This window comes from Acomys minous (assembly GCF_964271855.1).
Source record: "Acomys minous genome assembly, chromosome: 4".
Classification (NCBI taxonomy): Eukaryota; Metazoa; Chordata; class Mammalia; order Rodentia; family Muridae; genus Acomys; species Acomys minous.
Genome location: NC_140486.1, coordinates 45468111 through 45492196, shown reverse-complemented (window position 1 = coordinate 45492196; position 24086 = coordinate 45468111). Strand labels below are relative to the sequence as shown.

The window sequence follows — 24086 nt, the reverse complement described above, 5'->3', positions numbered from 1 at the left end:
GACAATTTTAAAAAGCAACATTTTCTTTATGTTTTCTGTTTTTCTTGTTGGGGAAATAAATGAAATGGGCTTTTTACTAGTATGGGACAAACATGTGTAATCCCAGGAATGGTAAAGGCAGAAATGTGTGAAGCTTACCATCTCTGGCCCTGTGTGTTATTAACCTGAGTGGACTTGAGAGTGGCTGGTGAGGTCAGGTTCAGTGAAGAGCTTCTACAGCCCAGTTATCGAGGGTGCTGGTAGTCACCTTGCAGAAGTTACTTACTACAGGGAGCCAAGACCTGCTCCCTCCTATATTTAAGAATATATGCTTGTCAAAGCCAGTTTACCTGATTCTTTTTTTTTTTTTTTGCTTCATATTTTGCATCATTTTATGTAAGTTCATCTGTCCTTCTAAGTTCCGTCTTAGCATGTATAGGGGATTAGGAGTACATTTCAATGAGAGAAATTGTACTTACCATGTCTAGATCTGGGGCTCAATTTTTAGCATTTCCCATCCTTCCCCATATAAATAAATAGATGACAGATAGATGGACAGACAAAGGGATGAATGAGTGAATGAATGAATGAATAAACAAGCACATAAATGAAACAAAGCAAGTCTTCAGAGCTGAATGTAAAGTCATGCAGTGAGTGTCCTCAGAGGAGAAATTCTGAAGGTGCTTCCTTGAAATCTTCCTAACTAAGCTTCTAGGCTGCTGGGCTGGCGGGCTGACAAGGCAGTTCAAATAAGACCCGCTTTTGAGAGGATACGTTAGTTTAGTTTTCATGATATCAATATTTCTCAACTTGTGACATACAGACAACTTGTGTTCTCAGAGATGACCGTAGCTACTCACAGTGTGGGTGCTCTGTAAGCTCAGGGATGGGTTCTATGAATCATGAAGCTAGTATGAACAAATCAAACTTTGAGAAAGCCCTGCCATGACTCTAAGACCCTGCGTGATCTGATTCTATTTAGTTTATGCAAATAACAACACAGAAGGCATCGGACCTGCTGTGTGGATACCTGCTTCAGTTCTACTTCCCTTAGTCCTTAGTCTTGGAATGTGCAACTTCACTTTTCCCTGTTGCTGAGGAAATCCCTCCTGTCTCTCCTCATGCCTGCTTCTCTTTGACTTCCTTGTTTCCCCCTGCCCCCCATATATTGTACTTCAGAGCATGCACTACCCAGAACTGATGGTGCATCTTCACCTGTGTGTGTCTCAGGAAAACAGAGGCAAGTTTTATTCATCTTTATTCCCCAGCTTCATTCCCATGCTTGGCAAATAGCACTCAACAAATATTTGCTGAATGAGTAAGTAGATATTCCGGGAAATACACTTTCCATTCGGTCTCCCACCATGCTCAGGCTGCAAGCAGAAAGGCTTTAGCTTCCATGCGTTTTCCTGGGTGTGTGATGCTTTCTTTCAGTCCCAGGTTGGGGGGTGGGGGTGGAGCTGAGGTTTCCTTCCCAGGCCACCCTTGCAAATCTTTTACCAGACTTGAAAGAGGGATCAAAGACAGAGCCCCGAGTTGCCAGCTCTAGCCTCTGTTATTACTTTCCCTTTACAGATGAGGACCAAGGAAGATTTTATGTGTGTCTCACCACAGACTTTGATCTCACTTGGTTGACGTGAATGATGCCTTGTTCGCTGTATGAGGCTTGGGACCTATATAAAGAGACATCTGTGTGACAGCCAGGTGATGCTGAGGGAATGTATGGGTTTATTTCATTAGGTGTAATATATTCTCAGCAGACAGCAGGCTGCCTGCATAATGGGAGTCTTGAAGTACCACAGCAGATACTCGGTTACAGTAAGGTAATTGCATTATTTTGCCAGTTTCAGACTTATTAAAGGGAAGCCTGAGCTCTCCTATTTGATTTGTGAGCCCTACTCACATTCAGCACATTTCCCCGAGGTCACCTTTCATCAGGCCCTGCATCTCATTGGCCCTGCCTGACAACCTGACCCAAAATGCTTCCTAGCAAGCGCCTGAGCTTGCCCTTTGCGGTTACAGAGACTGCTTGGGAAAGCAAGAAAAACCCTTTGAGAACACAGCATCTGATCTCATATCTCTTGCTGACAGGCTTCTTAAAGGAAGCAGAGAGATGTCCACACTGGTGATGGTGCTGGGTGATTCAAAGATGGATGCTTATATTTTTTGCTAAATACCTATCTTATTAGGAAAAATTAAAAATGCCACACAAGACAGGACTTTTGTGGTTTATGTTCAAAGAGAAGTGAAGGGAGCTTCTCCAGTTTAAAGGAGAGATAACCCATCATCCACCTCTGGGGATCAGCCAAAGGAAGCAGCAATAGCCTGTATCAGTGGTTTTCAAGCTGAGGGTTGTGACTCCTTTGGGGATTTCATATTGAGTATTTACATTATGACTCATAACAGTAGCAAAATTATAGTTATGACGTAGCAATGAAGTCCTTGTGTGGTCTGAGTTCACCAGCACATGAAGAACTGTCCTAAAGGGTCGCAGTACTGGAAGGTGAGGTGAGAACCACGGGTCTATATGCTCTAGCAGTCTCTTGGACAACCTTGACCAACAACCCAAAAAAGTACTTCTCATTTCTGGTGTTGGGGTTTTTGCTAGGTGGCCTTTGGGTCTTGTGAGAGCATTGTCAGCTTTTCATTTTGATTTGTATACCAACCTATGAGTATTATAGGTATTTTTAGGTAAATAGTTAACACTAGGAATCCTTGTGACTTTTTCAGACATCTTTACTGTTACTATACCCTCTTACCCCTGCTGTATTTTCTGGCATCCCCCTCCTTCTCCTTAAAGCCTTTTGTATTTCCCTGATCAGATCACTATTGCTCCTATCATCGCCTCCACATTTCTCCATCCCTGGAAGGTTTGTGCTCGCATATGAAGATTCAGAGCCAGGACCCCCATTGACTGAGAACATGCAATGTTTGTCTTTCTGAGTCTGAGTTACCTCATCCAATATGATATATTTTCATTCCATTCTATTGACGTACACGTTTCATTTTCTTTACAGCTGAATAGTATTCTATAGTGTTTATGCACCACAGTTTCATTATCCCTGCCTCGGTTGAAGGACATGTAGGTTTTTTCCATTTTCTGGCTATTGTGAATAGTTAATGTGGGGAAAGCCCAGAGGCTTACAAAACAAACTACAGGCAATGAAGGAATGCTGAGAGCAGGAGATATCATCTTTTCTAGTGAAGAATACAGAATATATATATATATATATATATATATATATATATGTGTGTGTGTGTGTGTGTGTGTGTGTGTATACATGTATATGTATATATACATACATGTATACATACATAAGTAACATTATACTTGGAGGGTTATATTCATATATTGAAAATAATGAAAAAGGAGGCCAAAATAATGATAAATAATAAGATAATGAAACAGAAAGACAGCAAAGAGGGGGATATGGGAAGATTTAGAGGAAAAAAAGGAAGGGAAATGATATAATTATAATCTACTAAATAAACACAGTAATGAAATGTGAGTTAAATTGAAGGTAATTTTAATAGTATTAGAGATTATGTGGGGAAATGGCTACATGAGTAAGGTAGCAGGTGTCTGGAAGGCAGATGTACAGTTTTGCTTGGTATGTGCTTAAGAGATAGTCGTTAGGATGAGTGAAGAGCAGCTAAAATTATGATAATAACACCACTGCCCACGCCTGTTTTGTGTCCAATTACTACTTGAGAATTATATATATAGTCTTTATTATGATTCTGACAATTTGTTTGCATCTTATTGATAAAGGGACTGAGACACAAAAAAATAACCCGTGCTGAGACTCAGAGTTAGCTGTGTTAGACCTGATACCTGCTACCCAAACCCATCTGTTCAAGTGATGTCTGTGGTTGGGTATGGATGGGTAGAGGGGCTTTGATTGCCATCTGAGCCCCCTATGGCGTGGTGATGGCCATCTCTTTCCCAACGGATACCCTGGAATATTGCTCATTGGTCAGTTGTCTCTGGTTTGCAAGGTTAAACAACAGGCACTTGGGGAAGTTTTCTGAATCCCTGAAGACAACCAGGGCCACTTTCATCATCTTGTAGGAAACTTCTTCAGCTTCATCGGCACTGATATGAAAATATCAGTTCCCCTCAAAAGAGCTCATCTGTAACAAGACTAACAGCGGTGACGAGATGTCACTGGACGACTGTGTTGTTTGACTCAAAAATGGCTCTGCTGACTCATCATGACATGGATGTGCAAAGTGCTTGTGAGAAGTATGCCAGAGAGATATTTTCAAAGTTACCATGTTATTTATGTTGGTGAGTTTACATATAAATGTGTGCACACATTAATGCATGTTACTTATATTTCCCAACCTTGTACATTTACATTCACCAAAAGCTTCCTTCCTACTTCCTGTTTCCTTTATAGACACAGTGTATCTTTTCAGTGCCAGGCGTAATGACCTATTTGCTAGGACACTAGGAATGGGCTAAATATTGATTAAGTTTCACAGTCTGATAAATAAAACCTGGTAATGTCTCAGCCGCCTTCCCTCCGATCTTTGGGGAAATCTCAGAATACCAGCACCTTCCAACCCCACAGCTGTAATCTTTCTAAATTTAACAGCACTCACATTCTCTACGAAGACACTTGCTCTGTAAGACCTGAGGGTGAAGAGGAACGGCATTTCGAAGGATGCCTTTTATAGCTTCAGGAAAGTTCTATGTTATTTCTTATACTTGTTCTTTGGTGCAACCCATTCGCTACTAATGACAGAACAGGAGCGCATGGTTTGGAGTGATTTCAGAGCTGAATGGCATCCCTTAAAGACTGAAGAAGGTGGTTTTTCCTCTTTGTTTACTTTTTCTCCACACTAGCTTCAGTGAAGACATAGGTCACGCCATAAGTAAGTGCTGGGCATTGTGCACACTTCAAACTTATTTGTTTATTTGTTTGTGTGTGGATGTGTATTCATATTGTATATGAATATGTGTGTGTATGTCCACGTGAAGCCAGAAGTGGATGTTAGGTCACTGAGAGTTACAGGCATGTGTGGGTGCCCAGCTTTGCTATGTTGGCTGCTGTGATCTGAACTCTGGCTGTCATGGTTGTGCAGCGAGGATTCTTAACCACTAAGCCATATCTTCAGCCCCAATTATGCAAAATTTCATATATGATACACATTTCATTAATTTATTTTTATTTATTTATATATTTGTTCACTTTACATTCCGATTGTGGCCCCCTCCCTCCTCTCCTCCTAGTCCCATCCTTCCTCCCTCTTCTCTCTGTGTCCCCTGCCCTACTCCTGAGATAAGGGGAGCGCCCCCATCCACCCACCCACTCACGCCAAACTCATCAAGTCACATCAGGACTGAAGGCATCTTCTTCCCCTGTGCTCTAACGAGGCAGCTCTGCCAAGGAGAAGTGGTCAAAAAGCATGTGACAGAATCCATCTCAGAGACAGCCTTCTCGCCTCTTTTTAGGGGATCCACATGAAGACCAAGCTGCCCATCGGCTGTGTGTATGCAGAGGGCCTAGGTCAGGTCCATACATGGTCCTTGGTTGGTGCATTGCTCCCCACCCCCACTGCTGGCCTAGGTTAGTTGGCTTTCTTGGTCTTGTGGAGCTCCTGCCCCTTCTGGGTCCTTCTATTCTTCCCCCCAATTTTTCCATAGGACTACCTGAGCTCCACCCAATGCTTGACTGACGACACACATTTTAATCAAGAGAAAAATTTCTGCACCATGTCCATGAAAACCAATAGTTTCATCACTGGCAATTAAGATATAAGAGACATTCAAAAAATCCGTCTTGGCCTAGAATTTCTCAAAAAAAAAAATCAATCATGAACCATCTGCTTCAAAATTATCTGGGGTTGTTTAAAAAAAGATTCCTGGTCTTCACTGTTCACTATGGTATCCCCAAGAGACTACGAAATACAAACTTAGAAGCCACTTGGAGTATTGTAATAAATACTGGAGTTGGGCTATAGTGTTAATCTCCACAGGATCTACAGAAAGCGGGGCAAGATTGAGGGAAGAGATTTATCAATGGAAAGCTAGACAATAAATAACAGACAGCTGTGCTTGGTTATTCAGTGCCACCCTGATAAGCTGAAGCTCTTTCATTCATTTGACATGCATCTTTCTGCCTCAGCTCTGTAGTTATGTACCTTAATTAGTTTGGTTTGACGGCCTTATTCTATTAGATAAGATGTGTTAATTACTCTGACAGCATTTTGTGGCAATAATGGCTCAGTGTTACATTAATAATTTTGAGATCATGAATAATACGCAGCACCTCTGTGTCTGAGCCATTATTAATTTGTTTCATCAGTGCTGGAGTGTTTAAAATGCAGTTTCAAGCATGTCTTCTCAAAGGATAAAGCATGATATGTGTATTGAAAAAGCTTTTCTTTTCTTTTACTCTTCACTCTACCTGTGCTATCACAATTAGTGGTATCTTGTACCCAATTAGTGAGGTTTAAAAAAATCCAATTTTATTTTATTTTTTAAGAATGCAAGTAAATCAAAACAAAGTCTTTGCAGACAAATGAAGGTGGAGAATAGAGTGATATAAATTTTGTGAAATTATTCTTCTTATAATAAAGCTCAGAGGATATAATTTTATAGCAGGATTTTTAATGCCCCAAGGTTCTTCAGAATGTTATGTTTCTTCTAAAAATGTGTTATGCTCTCTTTCTGCACCCCTCCCCCTTGGTGGGTAGGATTATGGCCACGGGTCCCTGGGGAGGGCAGAGATTTGGAGGGCCCTGATTACTATGGAAATGAACTTCTGGCATCAGCTGAGGGGGAGGCAGATCAATTTTATTCCAGGGCTGAGGGTAATATATAGAACTTTGGGGAGGGGTAGGAAAATCCAGCTTGACCAAAGGTCATTGGCTGAGGGGCTAGGGTACTGAGATGCCTCATTTACATAAGCATCCTATGTGCTTGCTGGACAGGTTCTACAGGGAGAAAGGGAGTTGGGCCTGTAATTTCCTTAAGTGCTACGTGACATTCCTCAGGTAGAGCTTGTGGGGATTCTGTCTCCCCAGATCAGGCAGAGAAAAGGGAGCCCTGCCAACAGAGGGAGGCCACCATTTCACAAAGAACTCTGGGCTTTCCAGTGATGTCAGACTTTGACCTTAGCAGCAGGGTTTCTGACACTGTTCCTTACCTGTCTGATAATTGAACAGCAGACTCCTGCTCTGTCTACCTGTCCAGTACCCATTGCTATAGGTGAGAAATGCCTTTAGTGTCAATTGTTGGACAGTCATTTCTCACTGATGGATCAGCCCATTCTATTATAGTGGGAACTGGGGCTGTCTCAAGGATGGGATGTGGTGTAAACTAGTGCATCTACTTTCATCTGAGGGTTTCTAGAGTGATTGGGATGGATGTGTACTTGGAACAAGCACCATAAACTGGTAATAATCACATCACAGTAAAAGGGAAGTTTATTATCATGAGGGATGGGGGGGGGGTGCGGGTGGGGGGGAGGGAAGAGCAGGGCTTGCAGAACACATCTGAGACCAACCCATGTTGGTAAAACTTAAGTCCCTGAATGCAGTCAGGAGTACAGTCAATTGCTTTTTTACCATTGTACACTCAGATATTTGAACTATTTTTAGTTTAAATCATGTCCACAGAACTTCTGTGCCTGCAGTAAAAAAAATTATAACTACAAATATCTCATACATTCATGCATCTTCCAAGACAGGAGTGAGTTAGTTTTCAGTGTCTTTTTGTACCTTCTCCAGCGTCTCCATTATGATCGTGAGATATATTAGTAGGCAGCCTGTATTACAGGAAAGGTGACCATATAATCAATTTAAGATAAAGCCAAAATTAAATGAAAGCAGTGTTGGTGTCTCCTAGGAACCAGCCTGCCCTGGTATCCTGACTCTCCCCAGTCCCAGGCATGAGCAGTGTATAGAGGCCTTGTTGCACAGACACGCAGTGCATTTCCGGGTGCTGCAACCAAGCCCCTTGTTCAATGCTGCCTCCTGTCCTTGGAGGTGTTTTTACAGCCACTGCATATACTAAAATTGTTTTCAAAGTACTGCCAGTTTAATGTTACACCGGGATTAAAAGCGTGATCATGAGAATTAGAGAAGTGCTATTAAGAGTATAGCCCAACCACTTAGCTGGGTGACTGTGAATCACGTCATTCCAAAGTCGCTCTCATGTGACATGAGGATATCAGTAGCATCCACCTCATGGTGGCTGTGAAAATTCAAAGACATAAACTATAAACACTATGTAGCAAAGTGTCTGGTCTCTGATAGGTGCTTAATAATTGTTCTTGGTGGTTGTAGCGATGGTGACAATGACAATAGACAAATGTGGATCCTCTTGAATATGGTAATTTATAGATCTTTAAGCATATACCAATAACTTTGACGCTGTATTTAAATAATATATTAGACACGGCTGGCTTTGCATTGTTGTGGAGTTCTGACTCAGTCGGCTAGGTTTCTCTCAGTCACTTTTAGGATCTTAGGGGCACCCTCTCCTTCCTCTTTAGGATCTTAGGGGCACCCTCTCCTTCCTCTTGCCAAGCTTCCCTTATAGAGGAGTCTACATCTCCTCTGTTTTCTCTGTTTGTTTCTTTCTCTACCTCTGCCTTCAGCTTAAGAACAACTTATTCAGTCAACACTTACTTACCTCATCGCTGTGAGGTAAAGACTTATTATTATTTTTATTATTGTTCTTGTTACTATTTATTATTCCCCCAATCACATTAAAGTCAACTACAGACACAGTTTCTATTCATTGAAAATTCTATCTCTGTACTTCATGGGCACACAATTTCATATTAATCCCTTAATAATAAGGAAGATTAACACATATTATGTTTGAAATAAATAACTGCACTCAGAAGTCATAACCAGATTATCCAAACTGATATACTCCCCTGACAGATGGTGACTGTGACATCAGACCGTGCATCGTGTCACTTGTGTACTCAGCACGGTGGCTCATGTAGGTCAATACCTTGATATGTTGACAGAGCAATGTTCTGTTTTTAAAGTTGCTGCAATTGCAAATACAGAAGGACAAACACTGCGTCATGTCCTTTATGTGTAGGCATTTCTAAAAGTTGGTTTTATGGGGATAAAGAGCAGGAATTATGGAGGAGAAAATGGAGAAATCTTATTGATTGACAAAATATAGGAAGATTAGGTCCTGATGATCTGCCTCATGATGGGCTGACTAGATTTCACAGTAATTTGTTGTGTATCTTATGAAGATCTAGAAATCTTGATGCTTTGCATCACAAAGGAACTATATCTGTTTGAGGAAAAAGATGTACATTTTGAACATATTTATTGAGTTGTTATACTTCCTACATTGATATGTGCAGTTATTATGCCTGAATTTCATGTAAAACAGGACAATGTGGCAATTCTAACTCTTTGTGCCTATGTATGCACAACAAAGCCTTGAAACTTGTGATGTAATTTGTATCCCACAGTCTTTAAATGCTAATGCTGGTTTAAATTTTCATCATTACTATTTTAAAAATAATTTATTGACCTCTAATTATTTCCCATAGTAGATTATTAGTAAGTAATCCTTAGTCATATGAGAAGTAACGTGCTAACGAGCTGAGTGATGAATTGCCAGTGTTGGAGAACTGTCAGGAGGTTTCTGGGGTCTTGTTTTGAGAAGCATTGGTCTAGGGAGCTGTCAGTCAATGTAGTAAATTGTCTAAACCAGAAGATTGATTTTAATCTCCCGTAATCATTACTAGATCAAGACTCGTCCTTCGGCACTTTCCCAGGCTCCATCCTTGGAAACTTAGTTATTTGCTGATTTCTCACACTGTCTTTACGTCTTTTGTTTCTTAGCCTACCTAATTTTGGTTTCTTTTTGTTTGAATAACATATTTTCCCTCATATTCATGTTTTCTCTCTCTCCCTCCCCCCTCTCTCTTTCTCCCCTTTCTCCTTCTCTTTATCTCCAAGGTCTTATGAATACCAGGAGAACTGACTTTGAAATATATCCAAGGATAATCTTGAACTGGTGATTTCCTGCCTCCTGAGTGCTGGGTTCACAAATGTTCTTTCATGTCTGTCTGCCTGATCCTTTTAAAGAATAACCGAAAGCTTGTATTTAACTTTCCATGACCCTCTAATGAGTGCTGTAGGCAGATCCTCAACATGTTTTCATCTTGCCTATTTTTTGTTTATTTAGAATTCAATATATGAACACTGTATTTATATCATTTTCCCTATCCTCCCTCCAGTTTCTCCATGTCACTTCCACTCCTTCCCAAATTCATGGCTTCTTGTTCCTTAATCATAATAGTTACATATATATATATATATATATATATATATATATATATATATATATATACATGTATGTATGTATGCTTATAAGTACAGTCAGCTGAGTTATTTGTTGTTTTTCATATGTACTTAGGGCTGGGCTGTTGAGTTGGAATAACCCATTATCCCGGGGGAAGACTGGTCCTTGATCTCCCAGCAGCCTGTAGCTCCAAAGGTGAACCCCTTGTGTGCAATGTTTTAGGTCTTATTTTGGAAGCCATATGGTTGAGAGTTCCTTGTGCAGCTTTCCTTCTGTATAGAGAAGAAACAGTCATGCAACAGGTGTCCCATCCAGATCCTCTGGTTCTTAACACCTTTTCACTCCTTCCTCCCACGATTTCCCCTAACCTTTAGGTGTAGAGATTGTCTTGCTGATTTATCAGGTGGGTCTGGGAAAGCCACAGTAATTTGTTCTCTGTATTTTGACCAGTTGTGACTATTTCTTTACTTTCTATTATTAACTGGTTCTATTTTCTTCCCAATTCAGCATGCATCAAGTATAGAGCCATGGGATTTTATCACACATTCAGTCTTCTGAAAGCCTTGACTGACACGCACTAGTTCTGTACATCACAGAGCCCCAGCCTGCCATTACGCGGCCTGTAGAGGTACAAGCTGTAGTATTTGTTTCTGTGGGTGCTGCCCCACCAGTGCTTCACAACAGTCCCTCACACAGTGCAGTATGGAATTAGTAACCCTGAAATAAACCATTTCATTTTGAGGCAAGGATGCTGGATTGATGTGCTAGTTAGTTCACTTCACAGCATTCGCGTCAAGCAAATTTAATGTGACTTTTTTATAGATACTTCTAAAGTCAAAGCCTTTATATTGACTGAGATGTACAAAACGGGCCTTAAGAAATACATTACCTCTAAATAAGACCAATAATAACATGCAACCAACTCCCAATAAAAATAATCACATATCACCCACGAAAGCAACCAAAAACCTACCCAACCCCCCTTAAGGGAGATGAGGTATTGTTCTCTTAAGGTTTCTTTTGGCTGATTTGGGATGAATAACACCTCTGTAGGGACCCAAATAAAATTGGGAAAAATGGCTAAACAAACTAGGAATACCATTTGTGGTCCAGTTTCTAACTGTTGAGAAATTCCAGGCTTAATTAGAGTCCTGTGTGAGAAAGTCTGAAATGCTAGACCAATTGGGATTAGAAGCTTTGTTCGAAGCTGTCCTTGGAGCTGTCCTGTTCTGATGAGGAACAGCAATGGAGATGGCTTCAAATGTGAAAAACAAGCCACTGGGCAAAATGTCCTCATTTCTAACACAGACAGAAGAACTCTGCCTAAAAAAAAAAAAAAAAAAAAAAAAAAAAAAAGGCAAGATTGGCTGCAGGCATGGCTAAAGTCTACCAAGACAGGGTAAGCAAGTCCTCAATATTTCCTACCTTACAAATATGTCTGTCGAGATATATTGGGCCAGAAAACTGAAGATGATACTCCAATGTAATAGATATACTCTAATGTTTAGGTGACTGTATAGGCAGCAAATTGTTTCTGTCATCTTCTCATTTTGGCAGCTGCTCACCTGCAGCCTCTGTATACTCAGTTAATTAATTTTATTCCTTCTCAAGTCTCTGATGGGGTTGAAGACCAGATAGTTTAGTTTTACAATTAAGCTTAGTTGTTTAGAGGTTAAGATGCTTTTAGGTCTAGATAGATGTTTTAAGTTGATAATGATGATATTTGAAAGATATTTATTTGCATTCAGAATTTTAGACGCACCAAGAAAGATGTTTTCTTCAAGATTGCCAAATACAAATAGCCAAAACACCATGGATGTAACAATTATATAATTCCTGGTTACTTCATGTTTCTTCTTGCTATAGGTAGTTTATTGTATATATGTGTAATAATATAAGTGTATATGTAAAAATTAGAAAATTAAAAAAAGGAAATACATTACCTCTCCTATCCACTGCCTTGTTCCATCCCTTATATTCACCATAGGTGCCAATATCACCCTTCGCTCCACCCTAGGGCCTTGAATGTCTTCTTTTCGTTGCCCACTTTTCTTTGACACATTGCTGTCCTTCTCCTCTCCTTCCCGGATTCTATGCTCATCTGCACTGAGTTGTATGCCCTATAATCTCCCATCAATGGACTTTTAAATGAGCTGTTTTCTTCACAAGAACTCTCTCCCTTTATTTCATTTTTCTCTCTTCATTTTATTTGAGCTACTTATTGCTTGATCTCCAGTTTTCAGGTTCAGCATGGCAGCCTTCAGGGAAGATTCATAACAGTTCACTCTAGAGAAACACTGCCCACCAGCTTCCCAAACTCCAAGCGCTTTCCCCTATCAAGGCCTCATCACATAGTTTTATACCGGCTCCCTGCCCATCCTGTTCCCATCTCCACTCAACTCTGCAAACCATGAACTAAGGAGCGGTGCCCTGTTCATTGTTCAATACCCCATGTCTAGAGAAAGGGCTGTCTAGAATATAGTAAGCGTTGGATGCATATTTGTTACATTAATAAAATATTTCATGTAGAAATCCTACCACATCTGAATGTTTTCATGTGTATCTGATTTCATTTTAAGAAAGCAGCTAATCAGAAGAGGACTAATAGTTAATAACAAGAACCCCATTCAAAGTTGTTTTGTATGCAAGTTTTTTATGTCATGAGATGGTCTTGCTCTTTCATTGAACTGAGGTCACCTATGAAGGCGTAGAGTACTATAATGTTTTGCAGTTGTTAAACAAAGACAATAAATGGTACAAATCACTGACTATTTTTCCTATGAGTTAGCTGTGCGTCTCCTTCATTTCAAAAACACCCTCTCCAAGATGGACATTTAAGTCACTGACAATAAATCTTGACTTTAAGAGAGTAACAGTAAATATAGAATATCAATGTGATCAGAGATGATAAATGCCATAGAGTAGCTGGATTAAAAATAGAAAACAATTATCTTGGTAGAAGAACAAACATATCTTTCTGTAGTGTAAGCTCAAAAATATTTAATGCTCTTTCTATCAAGTATTCCAGTTGACGGTGTGTTGAAATATTTTCCCATCCACTCAATATATGTAACTCAAAGCAGTAAAGCTGAAATGGAAACACTTGTGTCACAGATAAAATCAGACCTTGCAACTGGTCTTGCTTCTAATTTTAATGCCTCACACTATTTTTTTTTGACCAAAAACAACTATAAAGAGGTTTGTGCAGGGTCTTCTGAGACCCATATTCACCATCTTGTTAAAAAAAAAAACCAGTTTATATTTGTTGAAACAGAGAATAAAAGAAAATCTAGTGTATGTATGTGTATGATGTATGTGTGCTGTGCGCCTATTTGTGAATGGATGTGGGTTTCAGCGTATGCAGACAGAAGCCAGCGCACATGAGTTTCTATCTATTCTCCCGAGACAAGGTTCTCGGCTGCCCTGGAGCTAGGCTGGGGTTGTCCTTCCATACCCATCCTCCCTGAACATGGTGGGACTGCAGGCTATGCTCCACACTAAGCTTTTTTTTTTAGTCATGATTACCTATTTTATTTATTTAAAAATTTTTTATTTAATTAATTTATTCAGATTCCATCTCAATTGTTATCTCGTCCCTTGTATCCTCTCATTCCTCCCTCCCTCCAGCTTTCACCCTATTCCCCTCCCCTAAGTCTGGGACCGAGGGGGACCTCCTCCCCCACTATATGTTCATAGGCTATGAAGTCTCATCTCGGTAGCCTGCTTATTCTTTCTCTGAGTGCCACCAGGCCTCCCCACCACGACCAACAGTGTTCACGTCTGAGTCAGTGCCTGCTCCCCACTCAACTGTGGAGAATGTCTTGTCCATTGGCTAGATCTGAGAAGGAGTTTGGTGTTTACTGCAGGTCCTTGGTTGGTGCAGTAGTTTGAGCAGAACCCCTGGACCGAGATCTGCCAGTCATGATGTTCTTCTTGTAGGTTTCTAGGACCTTTTGGATCCTTCTATTTCCCCATTCTCCTATATTTCTCTTACCTAGAGTTCCAATAGGATGTCCGTACATCTATCCCAATCTCCCAGTAAGTGAAGACTTTCATGGGACATGCCTCTTGGGCTAGCGTCCAATTATAAGTCTTTCTGCTTCTGACTTAACTAACTCAGTATGGTCATTTCTAGTTCCATCCATTTGTTCACAAATTTTGGAATTTCCTTGTTTTTAATAGCTGAGTAGTATTCCATAGCGTAAATGTACCACAGTTTCTTTATACATTCTTTGACTGATGGACATTTAGGCTGTTTCCAGGTTCTGGCTATTATGAATAAGGCTGCTATGAACATGGTTGAGCAAATGTTCTTGTTGTGTGCTGGAGCATCTTCTGGGTATATTCCAAGGAGTGGAATAGCTGGGTCTTGAGGAAGCCCTATTCCCAGTTTTCTGAGATAGCGCCAGATCACACTAAGCTTTTTTACATAGGTTTGGGAGATAAGAACTAAAGTCTTCACGTTTGCTCAGCGTTCTTACTAACTAGTATATTTCCCCAGCCTCTTTTTTGTTAAATGTTATTACATATTCATGTTTAAAGTGTGCTTAATTATGCCATTTTATGCATGTTATAAATTTCATTCATATTAACCCATCCTCCCCTATGTTTCCTCCCAGCAGTTCTACTTCTACTTGCATGTCTTGTTGGCGTGTGTGTGTGTGTGTGTGTGTGTGTGTGTGTGTGTGTGTGTGCGCGTGTGTGTGTGTGTGCCCGCATGTGTGTGTGTGTGTGTGTTTGTGTGTGTGTGTGTGTATGGTGGGTGTGGTTATATATTCTAAATTCTGTATATGTGACAAATTATGATCTTTGTTTTTCTGAAAATTGCTTATTTTGTTTAACACATTATAATGTCCCATCTATTTTCCTAAAAATAATACAATATCATTATTTTGGCTGGGTAAATGTCTACTGTCTGTATGGGCTATGGGGTCCTAATTCTTTCTATTTTGTAGAAATGAAATCAGCCAAGAAAGGCTTTCAGAAAACAAGCCTTAATAAAATGCTTTGAAATGCCCTTAGCCTAATAAAACACTCTATAGAACTGTCACAGTGTGAATACAATTTAAAACCTTTTTGTCCCTATAGTATAAAGGAGTGGTCAGCTTTCCACATGGCTGAAGGGTTTAGGATATGGTTAAATGTAATATTATTGAATACTTTTGGGAATACGGAAGAAATTAGAGCCTTGTGGAACACTGGACATACAAAATTAAGAGGGAATTAGACACACAGTTTGGACTTGGTGAAGTAGAGTTTGCAGAGCAAGAAGTGATGGTGGCAACTGGGCCCATCAATACAAACACAACAACATTTTCCCAGAAAGAAATACACAATTCTTTCTTGGAAGCAAGCATAGTTCCTAGTAATATGGAATTTAGAAGTTTCTTGTCTCAAAATGTGTGCAACATCTTCTAAGAGTGACATGCACCTATTGATTAGAAGGCTTAGTAGTTCCTCACAGGACAGAGAGTGTGCATATTGCCAGTTGTCTGTGATTGGTTGTAAATATGGCTTTGAATGATCAATTATATATATGTATATGTATTTATATTTATTTGATATTTTTTAAAAATCCACGCTTGTATTTACTATGTGTGCTGGCTAGTATTATGTCAGTTTGACACACAAACTAGAGCTATCTGAATGGCTAACCTTCACTGAGAAAATGCCCTGAGAAGATTTGGCTATAAGGCATTTTATTTATTAATCATTGAAGGTGTGGCTTGAGCCCATGGTGGGTGGTGTCATGCCTGGGATGGTTGTCCTTGGTTCAATAAGAAATCTGGCTGAGTAAGCCATGGGGACAGTTCAGTGAGCAGCATTCCTTTATAGCCTCTGCATCAGCTCCTGCCTCCAGGTTCCTGCCCTGTTTGAGTTCCTATCCTGACTTCCTTTGCTGATGAATGGCAATGTGAAAATGCAAGCCAAATAAACCCTTTCCTCCCCAACTTACTTTTAGCCATACTATTTTGTACCCTAATAAAGATACTGTATGTTGGATATATTTCTACTAGTGTGTACAGGTCTGCCTCGTTTTGTAAAATGGTCATCTTATACATCTACTTCATGGGGCCTTCATCATCACTGCTCTACCTAGGTTTCTAAGCATGGATGCTTGGTTATTGTAACTTTGTGCTTTTATTAAGACTGTAGTGAACCCCTGGTGGACTGAAGGTATAGTTTCAGCGTACATCTTAAACTACGGCATTTCAGAGTTGAGGGCACAGGCTTATTTAATTTTGGTAGATAAGTGCTACAAAAATTCACATCGAGGATGTGGGGAGAGAGGAACACTCCTTCATTGCTGGTGGGAATGCAAACTAGTACAACCACTTTGGAAATCTATCTGGTGCTATCTCAGAAAAATGGGAATAGGGCTTCCTCAAGACCCAGCTATTCCACTCCTTGGAATATATCCAGAAGATGCCCCAGCACACAACAAAAAAATTTGCTCAACCATGTTCATAGCAGCCTTATTCATAATAGCCAGAACATGGAAACAGCCGAAGTGTCCCTCAATAGAAGAATGGATAAAGAAACTGTGGTACATATACACTATGGAATACTATTCAGCTATTAAAAACAAGGACTTCCCGAAATTTGTGGATAAATGGATTGAGCTAGAAATGATCATAATGAGTGAGTTAACCCAGAAGCAGAAAGACTCAAATGGTATATACTCACTTATATCTGCATATTAGCCCAAGGGGCATGTCCCACGAAAGCCTTCACTTACCAGGAAACTGAGACAGAGGAGAGGACATTCTAGTGGGATTCTAGATGAGAGAATCATGGGAGAAAGGCAAAGTAGAAGGACCCAGAGGGTCCTAGAAGCCTACAAGTAGAACATTATGATAGGCAGATTTGGGCATAGGGGTCCCGCTCAAACTAAGGCACCAGCCAAGGACAATACAGGCGGTAAACCTTAAACCCCTACCCAGATCTAGCCAATGGACGGAACACTCTCCACAGTAGAGTGGAGAGTGGGATATTACTTTCTCACATACTCTGGTGCCTCACCTTTGACCATATCCCCTGGAGGGGGAGACCTGATGGCACTCAGAGGAAGGACAGCAGGTTACCAAGAAGAGACTTGATACCCTATGAACATATAGAGGGGGAGGTAATCCCCCTCAGGAACAGTCATAGGGGAGGGGAGTAAGGGGAAAATGGGAGGGAGGGAAGAACGGGAGGATACAAGGGAAGGGATAACCATTGAGATGTAACAAGAATAAATTAATAAAAAAAATAAATAAAAAAAAAAAAAAAAAAGAAATAGCATATGGCTAAAATAAGGAATGCTTTACTTTTCTCTGTCTACTACCCAGCAGGTAAGAAAATTGAGTGCAGAGCAGTGCTTTTTTATCTCTTAGTCCGTGCTGCAGCTAACAGAGTACTCAATAAATATTTGCAGAAGGAAGAGATGAAGAATGAAAGATGCGCTCATATTTCAGTCTATGTTACATTATCAGAGTCATGTCAAAAGCTATATTAAAATCACATGTTAATTTGACATCCATACAAATTTTGCTAATTCACGGAAAGGTGCATATGTGATTGTGAAGAAACCAGGCAATTACATAGAATCTCCTCATTCATCTTATTTAGAGGCCCAGGGAGAAAAAAAGAGATGTTTCCATACTCAATCTATATTTCCTTGCTTTCAGGCTGGATTATCCCCTGAGGCTCCCAGAGGCTCTGTCTGGTGATTTCAGTCTGCAGGAAGGAATGGAAGGAGGTATATTGTCTTTTTCTCCCCAGAGCAAGACATGCACAACCCTGCCAGATTAATTGGGGCAGTGTTGGCTGCACTGTGCCATTGTTCAAGGGTGTTGGCTCATCTGTGTGAACAATGACTATGGCACCTAGGCTTTCAATGGATAGCCGTTCCCCTCTTCCCCAGCCATCACTGTGCTCCATTGTCTAGCCCCAGGATATATCCAGTGACCCTCAGTTACTCAAGGCACTCCTGACAGACACCTAGCATGGCTCTTGAATGACAGTTTTCTGGATTTGTCCTGCCTTATTTCATTGTGAAAGGCCCTTATCTTCCCAAGTCTTAAGTATTCATTCTTATGCTAAACCTTTTTAAAAAATAGCCAATAACATTAATTACTTTTTGAGGCTGTCATAAAATGCCATGGCCAAAGCACTTCACCGAGGAAAGAGTTTATTTTGGCTCCCTGCTTTAGAGCATTAGAATCCATAATGATAAGGAATGTGGGACCATATGCATTTTCTAAGATCAGTAAAGTTGGCTGACCACAAGCAGAGTGAAGAGGAGAGGAGAGGGAGAGGGAGAGGGAGGAGAGAGAGTGCAGGCAGAGAGGCGAGACTCTCCAGTGACATCCTTCCATCAGCAAGGCAACACCTACTCAAGACTGCATAAGCTCCCCCAAAAGCTCCAACAATAGAGGACCAAGTGTTCAAATATGTGAGCCTATACAGGACACATCTGATTTCTTGTCTAAGTCCCTGTAGTCACTGGTTTATAGTTCACGTTGGCTACTATGGTGATTTTTAATCTGGTCCTGGAGTTTTGGTGAACAAGCTATAAATATGCCATCTATCTGTATTCAAGCCCAGAGACACAGAGTGGGATTTTTTAAAAATTTAAGACATCTAGTACTTTCAAAGGCTCGTTTGTTTGAAATATCATCTGTATCCCACAACACTGATGCCCCTGGAAGAGGCAAAGTCCATCTTGAGGTATTCACTTTGTCCTGTGTCCTAACCAGCCTGCTGCCTGTCTGGCTGAGCAGTCCTGACTGTTTCAGTACAGGTATAATGAGTGTTCTAGATTACTGGCTGACTTTGAACTTTAATTTTTGTTAGCTTGGCCCACTCAAAGAGCACCCCGGTGCCCCTGCAATCTTTAGGCTGTTCCTTCTCTGCAGGCTGATAGGATTTATGGCCTCAGGTTGGAAAAGCATAAAGATGAGATGGTCCTCCTGAGAGGTCAGTCTCTTCAGGTTAGTGTTAACACAGACGCATTATTTACCCACTAGATCCTAAGGCTGTATTAAAAAAAAAAAAAAAAGGAAATCCTCAGCAGAGTTCTAAAAGATGGCTGTGGTTCAGAGCCATTGAAGCATCTAAAAATTGACACTGCGATCAATGAAAACATTTTATTGGCCCTCTCTGGTTTTACTACAGGAAACTACAAAGCTCTGTTTTGTACCATAACAGCAACAGATTTTGTTGGTGGCCACGAATCAATCTGTTAAATATATTTGAAGGAATGTGCATATTATTGAAGTTGGGTAGGAATTTTCAGGTAGTGCCAAGAAATGAGCCTTTACAAATAAGCAATCAGTCAAACAAACAAACACAGAAGCAGGAGCACTCGCATAATTCTTACAAGATTGCATGACTGCTTCTGCACATGTCGTTTGTTTAGTCTCCCAACTGTGGGACTAGCAGAGGATGGGTGTGATTTTTAGCTGAGGTCAGAGGCCTTGAGTGACACGAGATGGACATTTTTTTGAGTGGTTTTACGGCCTACAAAAATGACCAAGGAAGATGTTGATGCTTTGTTTCTACCCACACCAAGTCTTCAGAAGTAAAGAACATCTGAGCACAAAGTAAAACGGTCATTTGTAAACTTTACCACCTATCAGAATTGTATAGGGAATTACATGGGCCATTCACTCACTCAACGCATTTAGGGTTCATCCCACACTGTGAAAGTCTTCTGACTGTTACTGAGTTTCTCATTCATCCCTTTCTTTGCACATTGGAAGGTTCGTTTCCTGTGTATTGGGCACAGATGATGAGCGACACATGATTCAGGCTTTGAAGAATAACGGTAGTAGTACAGATAATATTGATGTAACTTATGATAGATTGTGTAATATGCTGGTTACTTAAAGAAAATCATAATGGTTTTCTTTCCTGTCACAGAAGCTGTAGTGTATCACGCAGTATAGCCCTTTTGTCTACATATGTTTACTTTCAAATGTTCATTGCTACAAGTCATGGGTCTGGTTCGAGGCCTACACTATCGTTACCAGATCCCCATTGGGACTGCTGTTGGATATCCCATTGTTGCTGTGTGTCAAGGAGATTCTTAATCTTTGAATCTGCAGTCTGGCCCCTTCATGTGTTCCAGCAGAGGGGAGGTTGCCTGCTCCCTTGCCCTCACAGCAGGGCCTACTCTCCTGCTCCTGTGTCCTTCTGGCAGGGCCTGCTCTCCCCGCTCCTGTGTCCTCAGGGCAGGGCCAGCTCTCCTGCTCTCATGTGTCCTCAGGACAGGGCCAGCTCCCCTGTTCCTTTGTTCTCAGGGCAGGGCCTACTCTCCTACTTCCATGTCCTCAGGGCAGGGATGGCTCACCTGCTTCCATATCTCCACAGCAGGTTTGGCTCACCTTCTCCTGAAATCGTAGTTTTTTTAATACTGGATCTCTCATTATTTCTCTTTTCCATGTGTGATAATTGAAATTCACTTCCATTTATAAGTTGGTAAGTGGCAGGTCTAAATACTATTAAAAGGAGGAAGCATGAAGTTGAGATGGAATAACAACTGGCAGGAGATAATTCTGAAGGAGCTAAGGGAGGAGGTGGGTATGAATATGGTCAAACCATGCCGTACGCATGAATGGAATTCTTAAGGAGGTAGTAAGATACTATTTAAAAACTTCCTTCAATATCTGGTTTGATCACAATGCTCACACATTGTGTACTTTCTAATACACTTTTCTTTGCTCTGAGAGAGCCGAGAGGGGACAGACACAGGACAAGTTAGCAATGAACTAGAGGAAGTTCAGTAACAAAGGGACAAAGAAAATATTGTAAGAATTCAGAGTAAGCAAAGTAAGGGTAGTTTGCTTTACCACCTAGGGCTGAACATACTTTAAATAGCTATGGAATTTTCTTTGGCAAAGAAGAAAAGTTAACAGAGGAAAAAAGGAAGTACGGGCTAAACGGTACAGTCACGTCTATGAATGTCTGCCTTGGTGGCATGGAAGAGATTCATTAGTTACTACCAGTGAGTCTTAGAGTTCATGGTACAGAACCAGTAGCATAGGTGCTGCTGTGGAGTAGGCATGGTCCTGTCCTTAATTTTGTTTTAAGTGAGAAAGGGCTCCTCACAGTTTTGTGATAATTAGACTCGAGCACAGTATCACCACTGGGTTGGCAGGTTTAGTTTCTTGTAAGTATAAGACTATCTTAAGCTAATAAATTTCATTGCACTGGTCTTCAGTTTTATCAGGTCTCCATAACATGATGATTGCTGCTTACATACTCAGAAAGACTTCCCTTTCACACAGGAGACAGTAGCATTGGTTAAAAAGCAGGAGTCTATAATTACCCAGAGCAGGAAGAACTAACGTTGTCAGCTGTCAAGCAACATATATACATCTAGCTGTGGAGCATAATTATGGTGGGAGATGGGATGTCTGTCCATTTCTCCACAGAGTTAAAGGCTTTGAGGTTTTTCAATTAAAGCTAGGATGCCAGCGCCACTCTTCAATATTAGTATCGTATCATTAAGAGCCTGAGAAAATCCTTGGAGTGCTCTGACCTTACAAAGCACTAGCAAAGTCCCCAAGCTGTTTGGGGAAATAAGGGGAATATGCTGAATGTAATTATCCAGAGAATTCTTTGGAGTAGTTGAGTCATACTCTTATGTTTAAATTGGAATTTTCCTGATTCTAAGTTCTAAGCAGGAAGTTCCTCTTCACCCTTAAAATAATTCCTGTAAAAAGAACTCGTGACCTTCTGGCTACTAGGAAGATGGCAAGGACTTTTAGAGGACTTTCATACATATTAAAAACCAATTTGGGTGGGGAGGCTTTCCATAAAAGACAATAGATTAAGTACATCCATTTTCTGCTTCTTGTTCTCCTTCTCCAGTCCCTATTAAACACTCCTAAAAATAATACAAAGGTGTTAAAAAGAAAAATCTATAAAGCCAAAGAAACGAGTTTGAGAAGTGATATCGGATGAGTAGTGTCAACATCTTGGAAGTAGAAAGTGGGTGCACAAGTGATAGCTGGCCTGGAGGGAGGAGATAGCTGAACCTCCCTGGAGAGGAAAGATGAAATGAACTGAGTCTAGGAAAGCCCTGGTTTCCCACATGTTGGAAAAGAAAGAGACTGGAAAAGGAAAGGTGCTGCTTAGCTTTTGTGAACATAACCCAAACTAGACTCACCTCAGAAGAAGGGACTTCAATAAATTGTCTTTATCAGATTGACCTGTGGAGAGTCCTGGAGGGGTCCAGCCCACTATGGGCGGTGCCAAACCCAGCAGGTGGTACCGGGTTATCTAAGACAGCAAAGGAACAAGCCATGAAACACAAGCCAGCAAGCCATGTTTGTGCTTCAGTTCCTGCCTCCAGGTTACTTCCTCCAGTTCCTGCTCTGACTTCCTTTATGATGGACAGCAACCTGAAAAGGAAAATAAACCTTTTCCTCCCTAGGTAAGTTTCGGTCACAGTGTTTATCATAGCAACAGAGAGTGAACTATGACACCTAGAAAGCCGTCTAAGGAAAGACGGGCAAGAACTCACCTACCTTGTGGAACCCTGGCAAAAGCAGGCGTAGTTTTCTTCAGATAACAGAGAGGGGAGACTTTGGACTTGTGAACAGCAAACCCAGTAGAAGGCAACTAAGTCTGAGATGCTGTAATGAAAATAGTAGGTTTGAATTAACCTCTGCAGTGACTCACAAGCCCTCAACTCTCATCCTTTGAGTATCTAACAGAATGGGAAATAGCTCAACAAGAAACTGGGAGGTTCCTCTTTGGTAAACGTTTTCTGCTCGGGGAGGGATGAGGAGGATGCTGGAGATAGTAACATTTGACATCAGTTCCCCCTACACGCAGTGTTTCTACCCTAAAATCCCATCAGTTATTTGTCACAATGCTGCTCATTCCTTTCCCACTCTACAATGTAGTTTTAAGAGCAGTTTCTTTGTGTTCTTTAGGACCTCTGGGATGAGATAATTAATAACATAAGAACATTTCTGCTCTCTTCTCTGTAGTACAGGAATCACTAAGTAATTGTGCAGGAGCTCAATGGAGTTCTCCAGTCAAAAGCTCTTGTAAAGTATTATTTATTGGTGCAGAATATAGCTTTTCTTCTATCCTTATAGCTTGGCCACAACAATGCTGTAGGAAAAAATTACCTCAAACTCACTGACTTAGAACAATATGCCTTTGTTTAGCTAACGTGTTCAGGCCAGCTGGGCGGAAGCTTTGGTGGTGGCTGGCCTCACTTAACTCAAGTGTCTTTGGGTAGTGAAAGAGGACTTGGCAAAGCTGCTGATTCTTGTTCTGCTCTTCCTGTCAGCCTCTCTGTATGGGGCTGAGTCACACATGGGTTGCTCTAAAATTGTCCAAGCCTGGGAAACTGGGGACAATCCCATGCTGCTCCTTGTAGCTCTCCAGCAGTCCACTCTGACCGTGTTCTAGCAGATGGTACCCTACTTACGTTATGGTAACTGAAGTCCCTTCGTCAAACGGCTAAGGATAGAGTCATGATTTGGTGGAAAATCAGATCCTTCACTACCATTGATCTCTTATGCCTAGGTCTGCCAACCTAGTCTCTGTATCTTTTCTGAGATGACCCTAGTGTGCTTTAAGTGGACAAACACCAAGTAGCACCCTTCTTTTCCAAGCCGCTTTCCTTTCCAACATGTGGGTAACTAGGACTTTCCAGGCTTTCTGGGCTCATCACAGACTCAGTGTGATTGTGATTGTGAAGGGGTTTATCAATATGGAGCATTCACAAATCCTATTTCAGAGTTAAAGTGATGTAACACTTTGGTGGGTCCTCTGATTTGTCTTCAGAGCCTGTACTCATGTA

General features: G+C 40.9%; 1 protein-coding gene across 2 annotated transcripts in view; it reads left to right on the top strand.

Moving 5' to 3' along the window:
* KCTD16 (potassium channel tetramerization domain containing 16) overlaps positions 1–24086 on the top strand; it is a 351666-nt gene that overhangs the window by 198192 nt on the left and 129388 nt on the right. The window lies entirely within an intron of this gene.